Source organism: Cololabis saira, unplaced genomic scaffold, assembly GCF_033807715.1.
Source record: "Cololabis saira isolate AMF1-May2022 unplaced genomic scaffold, fColSai1.1 scf032, whole genome shotgun sequence".
Lineage (NCBI taxonomy): Eukaryota > Metazoa > Chordata > Actinopteri > Beloniformes > Belonidae > Cololabis > Cololabis saira.
In genome coordinates, this window is record NW_026906196.1 from 242,501 (window position 1) to 253,827 (window position 11,327).

Sequence of the window (11,327 nt, forward strand, 5' to 3'; positions counted from 1 at the left end):
CCAGAGACCCGGCTCACCGTCCGAACCAGGGGACCCGCTTTTAAGAGCCCTACCCCCCTCCCCCCCACTGTGTGGCGGAGTCACATCCTGGTTATACAGCAGAGTGGCGCAGCGGAAGCGTGCTGGGCCCATAACCCAGAGGTCGATGGATCGAAACCATCCTCTGCTACTTAAGAGATCCTCTCATACATGAGATGTGAGAGATTAACTGAAATCTATCCAGAGCTTTTTGGAAACAAGAAAGTGGATGTATGATCTATGAACATACTGCACCGACTGTTGATGAAAATGCATTTAATCAAAATGAGGATGAAAATATGTCTCAACCTAATAAAGTAAAACCAACCATTTTAAAATAAAGTAAAACCAACCATTTTAAAATAAAGACTCTAAATTGTCTATTTCTGAAGATTCACACACACACACACACACACACACACACACACATACACACAGCTGACAGGTTGTTGTGGCCGAGTGGTTAAGGCGATGGACTAGAAATCCATTGGGGATTCCCCGCGCAGGTTCGAATCCCGCCAACAACGAGTAATGTTTGAATGTGCAAGATGACAGCCTAATTTGCAGTTATTAATCATATCCAGTACTGTCTTTCAAAAGTAATCAGTTGGCTTCCCTTGTGGTACATTTTGTATTTTCTACCCAGCATGGTAATACCGATGGATGATTTTTAATTTTACCGCACCAGGACAACTTATATGAAATCACACATTTATTTCTAACATGAATGATTTGAAGATAGGATTTTTTTTTCATTACGCCCGCCATTTTCAAAGCATGCAAGTTTCTGTAGTGTAGTGGTTATCAAGTTTGCCTAACACGCGAAAGGTCCCCTGTTTGAAACTGGGGGCAAACATGTATTACTGCAATAATATTATTTGGACTTGTAAAACCCCTCTAATCCTCTTCTTGGTGCTCGGCACAGGAAGGTCGACCATCTCTTTCTCGCATTGGGTCTTATGCAGAAATGAATTTCGTTGCAGTTCCACAACTGATTAAAAGCCAGTCATTCCCCATTTACCTAATCTTTCAAATGTCCAACTTTACAGGAAAAAAAGAAACATATTACAGAGATTTTTTACAGGATCTTTTCGTCATGCCCGCCTTTTTCAAAACATGTAAGTCACTAGCTCCACCACCAAACCCCAGCAGCATTAACACCAGACCCCACTAGCTCCACCACCAGACCCCAGGAGTTTCCAACACCAGACCCCACTAGCTCCACCACCATACCCCAGCAGCATCACCACCAGACCCCAGGAGCTTCCACCACCAGACCCCAGGAGCTTCCACCACCAGACCTCAGGAGCTTCCACCACCAGACCCCAGGAGCTTCCACCACCAGACCTCAGGAGCTTCCACCACCAGACCCCAGGAGCTTCCACCAGACCCCAGCAGCATCACCACCAGACCCCAGGAGCTTCCACCACCAGACCCCAGGAGCTTCCACCACCAGACCCCAGGAGCTTCCACCACCAGACCTCAGGAGCTTCCACCACCAGACCCCAGGAGCTTCCACCAGACCGCAGCAGCATCACCACCAGACCCCACTAGCTCCACCACCAGACCCCAGCAGCATTACCACCAGACCCCATCCACCACCAGACCCTACTAGCTCCACCACCAGACCCCAGCAGCATTACCACCAGACCCCATCCACCACAAGACCCCACTAGCTCCACCACCAGACCCCAGCAGCATCACCACCAGACCCCATCCACCACCAGACCCTACTAGCTCCACCACCAGACCCCAGGAGCTTCCAACACCAGACCCCACTAGCTCCACCACCAGACCCCAGCAGCATCAGCACCAGACCCCAGGAGCTTCCACCACCAGACCCCAGGAGCTTCCACCACCAGACCCCAGGAGCTTCCACCACCAGACCCCAGGAGCTTCCACCACCAGACCTCAGGAGCTTCCACCACCAGACCCCAGGAGCTTCCACCACCAGACCCCAGCAGCATCAGCACCAGACCCCAGCAGCATCACCACCAGAACCCAGGAGCTTCAACCACCACACCCCAGGAGCTTCCATCACCAGACCCCAGGAGCTTCCACCACCAGACCCCTCTAGCTGCACCACCAGACCCCAGCAGCATCCCCACCACACCTCAGGAGCTTCCACCACCAAACCCTAACAACAACTCAACAACCTCAAAAACCCGGCTCACCTGGAGCCACCCAAAGACCCGGCTCACCGTCCGAACCCGGGGACCCGCTTTTAAGCCCCCCACCGACCGGCCACTGGAGTGAAAGAGCCAGCCCTTGGGCCTGGAGGACCAGGGCCCTGGTACCATAAACACCCAGACGCTCCTAGCACCATGGACAGCACTCTGTCAGATGCTCAAGCGCATATTGTTTTTTACTCATGTTCTGGTTTCAGGACCACAATAAAAACACAATAAAAGCTGAACAGGGTTCCATGGTGTAATGGTTAGCACTCTGGACTTTGACCCCAGGAGCTTCCACCACCAGACACCACTAGCTCCACCACCAGACGACAGCAGCATCACCACCACACCTCAGGAGCTTCCACCACCAGACCCCAGGAATTTCCATCACCAGACCCAAGGAGCTTCCATCACCTGACCCCAGGAGCTTCCATCACCAGACCCCAGGAGCTTCCACCACCAGACCCCACTAGCTGCACCACCAGACCCCAGCAGCATCACCACCACACCTCAGGAGCTTCCACCACCAGACCCCAACAACAACTCAACAACCTCAACAACCCGGCTCACCTGGAGCCACCCAGAGACCCGGCTCACCGTCCGAACCAGGGGACCCGCTTTTAAGTCCCCTACCCCCCTCCCCCCCACTTTGTGGCGGAGTCACATCCTGGTTATACAGCAGAGTGGCGCAGCGGAAGCGTGCTGGGCCCATAACCCAGAGGTCGATGGATCGAAACCATCCTCTGCTACTTAAGAGATCCTCTCATACATGAGATGTGAGAGATTAACTGAAATCTATCCAGAGCTTTTTGGAAACAAGAAAGTGGATGTATGATCTATGAACATACTGCACTGACTGTTGATGAAAATGCATTTAATCAAAATGAGGATGAAAATATGTCTCAACCTAATAAAGTAAAACCAACCATTTTAAAATAAAGACTCTAAATTGTCTATTTCTGAAGATTCACACACACACACACACACACACACACACACACACATACACACAGCTGACAGGTTGTTGTGGCCGAGTGGTTAAGGCGATGGACTAGAAATCCATTGGGGATTCCCCGCGCAGGTTCGAATCCTGCCAACAACGAGTAATGTTTGAATGTGCAAGACGACAGCCTAATTTGCAGTTATTAAGCATATCCAGTACTGTCTTTCAAAAGTAATCAGTTGGCTTCCCTTGTGGTACATTTTGTATTTTCTACCCAGCATGGTAATACCGATGGATGATTTTTAATTTTACCGCACCAGGACAACTTATATGAAATCACACATTTATTTCTAACATGAATGATTTGAAGATAGGATTTTTTTTTCGTTACGCCCGCCATTTTCAAAGCATGCAAGTTTCTGTAGTGTAGTGGTTATCAAGTTTGCCTAACACGCGAAAGGTCCCCTGTTCGAAACTGGGGGCAAACATGTATTACTGCAATAATATTATTTGGACTTGGAAAACCCCTCTAATCCTCTTCTTGGTGCTCGGCACAGGAAGGTCGACCATCTCTTTCTCGCATTGGGTCTTATGCAGAAATGAATTTCGTTGCAGTTCCACAATATCATTTTATTTATTTCAAACCAACAAAACCACAACTCTTGTACTACAAAACAAGAACAGAAAGTTACAGGACACCATTGAACAGAACAAACAACAATACCAACAACAGACACTATAACAAAACAAAAACAAACACTGTTTGAAAAGGGGATGGCAGAAGCAAAGCTTATTCATTTCCATCCCCCGCCAACACACATATAACAAAGACAACCATAACACAAAGTTACTCCCTTAAACCCTCTTCCCCTCAATCATTTCATTTCTTTACATCAGTTTCTCTCTTCTTCCCTTTTATACAATTCAAAGACTGCTTTTCTGTACTTGCTTTTAAATTGACTGACACTTTGACTAAGTTTAATTTCATCTTCAAGGCTGTTCCACAGAATAACCCCTCCAACAGAAACACACATACTCTTAAGAGTTGATCTTACACTTTGTTGTTGTAATTTAAGTTTTCCTCTTAAGTCATACCTTTTACCACCTTCCCTGTCATAAAATAATTTTTGAATTAAACTTGGCAGAAGATAGTTTTTAGCTTTGTACATGATTAATGCAGTTTTCAATTTGACCAAATCAAAAAATTTTAACGCAGAGGCCTTAAGAAAAAGTAAATTAGTGTGATCATTGAACCTGACATTGAAAACTGTTCGTATGGCTCTTTTTTGTAATATATATAGAGGCAACAGGTTGGTTTTATATGCATTACCCCAGACTTCCACACAGTAACTCAAATATGGCAAAACAAAAGAATAATATAAAATAAGTAGAGACTGTTGGTTAAGTATGAACCTAGATCGCCTCATAACACCCACACTCTTTGCAATCTTGGAACATACATAGCCAATGTGAGTTTTCCAGCAAATCTTTTTATCAATTATCACGCCAAGAAATGTGATATGATTCACTCTTTCGATACTTATATTATCTATTATTATTTGCACTGGAATGTCAACTTTACGTCTGCCAAATAAAATTAGTTTTGTTTTTTCTAGATTAAGTGACAATTTGTTATAATCAAACCAGTCTTTCAATTTATTCATTTCCTGCGTGATTTCTTGTAAAAGCTGCTGCAAGCCCTCACCAGAACAAATCATGTTGGTATCATCGGCGAAAAGTACAAATTTCATAACTTTTGAAACTTTACAGATGTCATTTATGTACAAAATAAAGAGTAAAGGCCCCAATATTGACCCTTGAGGCACACCACAAGTGATATTTCTTTCTGAGGAAATATGATTGCCGATTTGGACAGACTGTTTCCTGTTACCTAGATAGCTTCTCAGCCAGTTCAAAACAGTCCCCCTAGTGCCATATCTCTCCATCTTTTTTAACAAAATATCATGATCTATGGTGTCAAAAGCTTTTTTCAAATCAATAAAAACTCCAATGGTGAACCTCCCTTTGTCTAAATGTGTGGTTATTTCTTCTATTAAATCAATAAGTGCATGTGAAGTAGATCTGTTTTTTCTGAACCCATACTGACTATCCGATAACAAATTATGCTTCTCTACAAAGCTATTTAATCTGGCAGCAAATAGCTTCTCCAGTAACTTGGAGAATTGCGGCAATAGGGAGACTGGTCTGTAGTTTGTAAATAGATGGCTGTCCCCAGATTTAAACAATGGTATTACTTTCGCAGTTTTCATTGAATTTGGGAATTTTCCTGACTGGAAGGACAGATTACAGATGTGCGTGAAAGGTTTTAAAATTCCATCTATGACCTTTTTCACTATTGCCCTGTCAATCCCATGAAGATCTGTTGATGTTTTATTGCTACAGCTCCTAATGATTTCCATAATTTCATTTTCATCAACAGGATTAAGGAACATTGAACCTGGATTTCGATCTATTAGGTAGTCTAGTTTTTCATTTTCCATTGGAACCCTTTCGATAATCTTTTGTGCCAACTCCGGTCCAATCCCAACAAAGAATTTATTAAAACCATCCACCACATCGTCCATGTTCCTAATAGTCTTGTCTTTATCTACAAAATAATCTGGATAGTTCTCCTCCTTTGATCCGTTTCTAATAATTGTATTGAGCACCTTCCATAAACCCTTGATATTGCTTTTATTATTTTCAAGTAATGTAGTATAGTAATCCTTTTTACAATTCCTAATGATATTAATTAATTTATTTTTATATATTTTATATTTGGCTTCAGCATCTTTAGTTCTAACTTTGATGAATTTTCTATATAGAAGATTTTTCTTTTTGCAAGCATTTATTAGTCCTTTTGTTAACCATGGATTTACATACTTTTGTTTCTTGACATATTTTTTAATCGGACAATTTCTGTCATACAATTTTTTTAAAGTTTCAAGAAATAAGTCATACGCTTTATCACAGTCATTTTCTTGATATATTAATTCCCAGTTTTGAGTAATTAGGTCAGTTTTCAATGCATTGATTGATTCTTCTGTTTTAACTCTTATATATTTGCATCTGTCTAGGTTCTTTACCCATCTATACTTGATATCATACACTACAAAAACTGGAAGGTGATCACTAGTATCGTTAAGTAATAGTCCACTCACAGTATTGTTATCCAAAATGTTAGTGAAGATGTTATCTATTAAGGTAGCACTGTGTGACGTTATTCTGCTTGGTCTGGTGATTTTTGGGAACAAACACATGCTAAACATTACATCAACAAATTCCTCTGTTGGTTTATGCTTCTTAGCATTTAAAAGGTCAATATTAAAATCCCCACATATGAACAAATCCTTTTGGTTAATTACAGAAAACATTTTCTCCATCCACTCTTTGAATAGATCAATATTTGAACCCGGGGCCCTATAGATACAGCTTATAATAATATTCTTTCTTCTTTTCAATTGAATTTCAACTGTTACACATTCAAATACCTCATCCACAGCCAGTGACATGTTTTCTATGATTTTACAGTCAAAGTTTTTGTTAATATAGAGTGCGACACCCCCTCCTTTTTTGTGTTGTCTGTTTGTGTAAAACATTTCGTAACCACACATATTGAATTCTGTACCTTTTTCAGTATTTAACCAGGTCTCAGACATGGCAATTACATTAAATGGTGAATCAAAATGCTCTAAGTATTCTTTAATGGAACTATAATTTGTATACAGACTTCTGCTGTTAAAATGGATAAATGAAATTTTGTTTTCAGTATTAATCATTCTATTAAATTTCATATCCGTATAGTACTTACAATCATTACTTATATTCGCAAAAAAGTTATTATCAGGATCAATTTCATTCACCATACTTTGCTGTTTATAATCCGTGTAAATGAAAGTTTCCAGTTCCAAACTATCACAATCAACACTTGTGGACGTTTCCCCATCTACCTCATCATCAGATGAAGCTGAGTGGTCACAATCAACGCCAGACATGGACAACAAATTCCAGAAGTAGATCAACAGGGAAGTAGTCAGTGATATTGGGTGAGGAGCAAGAGCAACACATTGGACAGACAGACAGACAAACAAAACACACAGATACACACATAGACACATAAAGACTCACACACAACCACATAAAGACGAGAGGCAGGATAGCTGAGCTATCTACCGCAGACTCAGATTGCTGCCTAACTAATAGGTGAAAGAAAAAATTACAAATAAGAGGGCACTTTTATACTATAAAATAAATTAAAAAAAGGACCCTTTTTTTTTTCTTTTCTCTCCCTTTTTTTTTAAACAGAACAAAAACATTTATGCTGCATCTGAATGCACACATGCATCAGCATACCTCTATGAGCATGCTCACACACAAAAACCAGCTAACTGAGCTTGTTAAGATCATGCAGTTTTAAACTAGGCTATAAGCTCAATAACAAAGTCAGACATAACACATTTCCAACAATACAAAACAAAAGCGCCTTCCCTTTTTTTCTTTTTTTCAATTTATTCAAATAATCACTTGGCACAATTAACCCCCCCCCCCCCCCCCCCAACTCAAATTGTAGCCTATTGCATTTAATGTTCTATTATGTTATTATATTACTCCCTCATAACTTTACAATGGTGGCTCCGCCCCTGTCCAGTAACGTTCAAGCACCCTTAGTTTCACAGTCTTTGCAACAGTTTTAACTTTGCGTGCTTTGAGTGCTTCTTTCTTTACGGAGTTTTCAGTGTCTGTTTACGGCAAACACATAGTCGAGCCCATATATGTCTATGGTCGAGCCATATCTGACTCCGGGTTACCCCAAATGACAGTCTCAAAAGTCAATAATAGTCTGGGAGAGAGCGGGGAGAGAGAGCGAGAGAGAGAAAGAAAAAGAGAGAAGGAAAGAACTAAAAGTAGAGAGAAAAAATAAAAAAAGAAGTCATCCCTCAAGCGGAATAAGTTGCGAAGCTGGCAACTTCAGGACATGGCAACGCTACTCACAACTTCATCCAGGGGAGGAGGATGACGAGGACGGGGAGGAAAGATGATGGAAGAAGGACTCAGCCTCTTTAGGAGAACTGAAGAATTTTGGCTTTCCCTCCACCATCACTCTCAACTTGGCAGGATACATCAGAGAGTACTTCATGTCCGCGGCACGGAGAGACTTTTTGACAGCGTCAAACTGCCGCCGTTTCTTCACTAACCCAGCGCTGAAATCAGGATACACATGGATACGCGCACCCATATGGATGAGCTCACCTTTCATCCTGGCCAGCCGTAAAATCTTCACTTTGTCCTGGAACTGCAGAAACTTGACCAGGATGGGTCGGGGAGGAGCGGAGCTGGTGTTGGAGCTGAAGGTGGGAGTGCGATGGGCTCTTTCAATGACCGGTGCCGCTGAAAAGTTGTCTTTTCCCAGAAGTTGAAGAATCAGCTGGCTCATGAAGGCGATCACGTCTCCCCCTTCTTTATGCTCTGGAATACCGATGAACCGCAGGTTGGACGACCGGCTTCTGTTCTCGGCTTCCTCGGCTTTATCCCTCAGGTAGATGTTCTCTTTTTCCAGCACTTGCACTCGTTTTGTCAAATCACTGAGGTTGTCTTCATTAGCGCTCACACGCTGTTGGACCTCCGATATTTGTTCACACATTGTTGATAATGATCCCTGAATGTTGATCAGACCAGTTTGGATGGTCTCAATTTTACTGTCAAAATGAGCCGTCATATCAACTTTGACTTGTTGAATGGCTTGCCAGATTGAATAGAGGTCGACCTTCTCCGCCATGCCGCTGTACAAACAATTCCCTCACTACAGGAGACCAGGTAACTCCACAGTAGGGCTTAACAATGGCTAAAACGACAGTAAACAAATCTAGTCGATAACCTTATATCTGTGCACTTTGGTGAGGGTTTTAAAGAGGTTTAAGCAGCCCAAATTAATGCAGCAATCTGGAGTCTGCAACAGATGCTCACTCAGATGTGGCCATCTTGATGGCAACTGATTAAAAGCCAGTCATTCCCCATTTACCTAATCTTTCAAATGTCCAACTTTACAGGAAAAAAAGAAACATATTACAGAGATTTTTTACAGGATCTTTTCGTCATGCCCGCCTTTTTCAAAACATGTAAGTCACTAGCTCCACCACCAAACCCCAGCAGCATTAACACCAGACCCCACTAGCTCCACCACCAGACCCCAGGAGCTTCCAACACCAGACCCCACTAGCTCCACCACCATACCCCAGCAGCATCACCACCAGACCCCAGGAGCTTCCACCACCAGACCCCAGGAGCTTCCACCACCAGACCTCAGGAGCTTCCACCACCAGACCCCAGGAGCTTCCACCAGACCCCAGCAGCATCACCACCAGACCCCACTAGCTCCACCACCAGACCCCAGCAGCATTACCACCAGACCCCATCCACCACCAGACCCTACTAGCTCCACCACCAGACCCCAGCAGCATTACCACCAGACCCCATCCACCACAAGACCCCACTAGCTCCACCACCAGACCCCAGCAGCATCACCACCAGACCCCATCCACCACCAGACCCTACTAGCTCCACCACCAGACCCCAGGAGCTTCCAACACCAGACCCCACTAGCTCCACCACCAGACCCCAGCAGCATCAGCACCAGACCCCAGGAGCTTCCACCACCAGACCCCAGGAGCTTCCACCACCAGACCCCAGGAGCTTCCACCACCAGACCCCAGGAGCTTCCACCACCAGACCTCAGGAGCTTCCACCACCAGACCCCAGGAGCTTCCACCACCAGACCCCAGCAGCATCAGCACCAGACCCCAGCAGCATCACCACCAGAACCCAGGAGCTTCCACCACCACACCCCAGGAGCTTCCATCACCAGACCCCAGGAGCTTCCACCACCAGACCCCTCTAGCTGCACCACCAGACCCCAGCAGCATCCCCACCACACCTCAGGAGCTTCCACCACCAAACCCTAACAACAACTCAACAACCTCAAAAACCCGGCTCACCTGGAGCCACCCAAAGACCCGGCTCACCGTCCGAACCCGGGGACCCGCTTTTAAGCCCCCCACCGACCGGCCACTGGAGTGAAAGAGCCAGCCCTTGGGCCTGGAGGACCAGGGCCCTGGTACCATAAACACCCAGACGCTCCTAGCACCATGGACAGCACTCTGTCAGATGCTCAAGCGCATATTGTTTTTTACTCATGTTCTGGTTTCAGGACCACAATAAAAACACAATAAAAGCTGAACAGGGTTCCATGGTGTAATGGTTAGCACTCTGGACTTTGACCCCAGGAGCTTCCACCACCAGACACCACTAGCTCCACCACCAGACGACAGCAGCATCACCACCACACCTCAGGAGCTTCCACCACCAGACACCACTAGCTCCACCACCAGACCCAAGCAGCATCACCACCAGACCCCAGGAGCATCACCACCAGACCCCAGGAGCTTCCACCACCAGACCCCAGGAATTTCCATCACCAGACCCAAGGAGCTTCCATCACCTGACCCCAGGAGCTTCCATCACCAGACCCCAGGAGCTTCCACCACCAGACCCCACTAGCTGCACCACCAGACCCCAGCAGCATCACCACCACACCTCAGGAGCTTCCACCACCAGACCCCAACAACAACTCAACAACCTCAACAACCCGGCTCACCCAGAGACCCGGCTCACCGTCCGAACCAGGGGACCCGCTTTTAAGTCCCCTACCCCCCTCCCCCCCACTGTGTGGCGGAGTCACATCCTGGTTATACAGCAGAGTGGCGCAGCGGAAGCGTGCTGGGCCCATAACCCAGAGGTCGATGGATCGAAACCATCCTCTGCTACTTAAGAGATCCTCTCATACATGAGATGTGAGAGATTAACTGAAATCTATCCAGAGCTTTTTGGAAACAAGAAAGTGGATGTATGATCTATGAACATACTGCACTGACTGTTGATGAAAATGCATTTAATCAAAATGAGGATGAAAATATGTCTCAACCTAATGAAGTAAAACCAACCATTTTAAAATAAAGTAAAACCAACCATTTTAAAATAAAGACTCTAAATTGTCTATTTCTGAAGATTCACACACACACACACACACACACACACACATACACACAGCTGACAGGTTGTTGTGGCCGAGTGGTTAAGGCGATGGACTAGAAATCCATTGGGGATTCCCCGCGCAGGTTCGAATCCTGCCAACAACG

The 11,327-nt window shown here is 44.8% G+C and overlaps 3 non-coding genes across 3 annotated transcripts; all 3 read left to right on the top strand.

The window, feature by feature from the left end:
- Nucleotides 1–463: 463 nt before the first annotated feature.
- On the top strand, nucleotides 464–545 carry trnas-aga (transfer RNA serine (anticodon AGA)). Its single transcript has one exon. It is a non-coding gene; the product is annotated as a tRNA-Ser (tRNA).
- A 2,667-nt stretch (nucleotides 546–3,212) lies between these two features.
- Nucleotides 3,213–3,294, top strand: trnas-aga (transfer RNA serine (anticodon AGA)). The gene has a single exon. It is a non-coding gene; the product is annotated as a tRNA-Ser (tRNA).
- A 7,951-nt stretch (nucleotides 3,295–11,245) lies between these two features.
- On the top strand, nucleotides 11,246–11,327 carry trnas-aga (transfer RNA serine (anticodon AGA)). Its single transcript has one exon. It is a non-coding gene; the product is annotated as a tRNA-Ser (tRNA).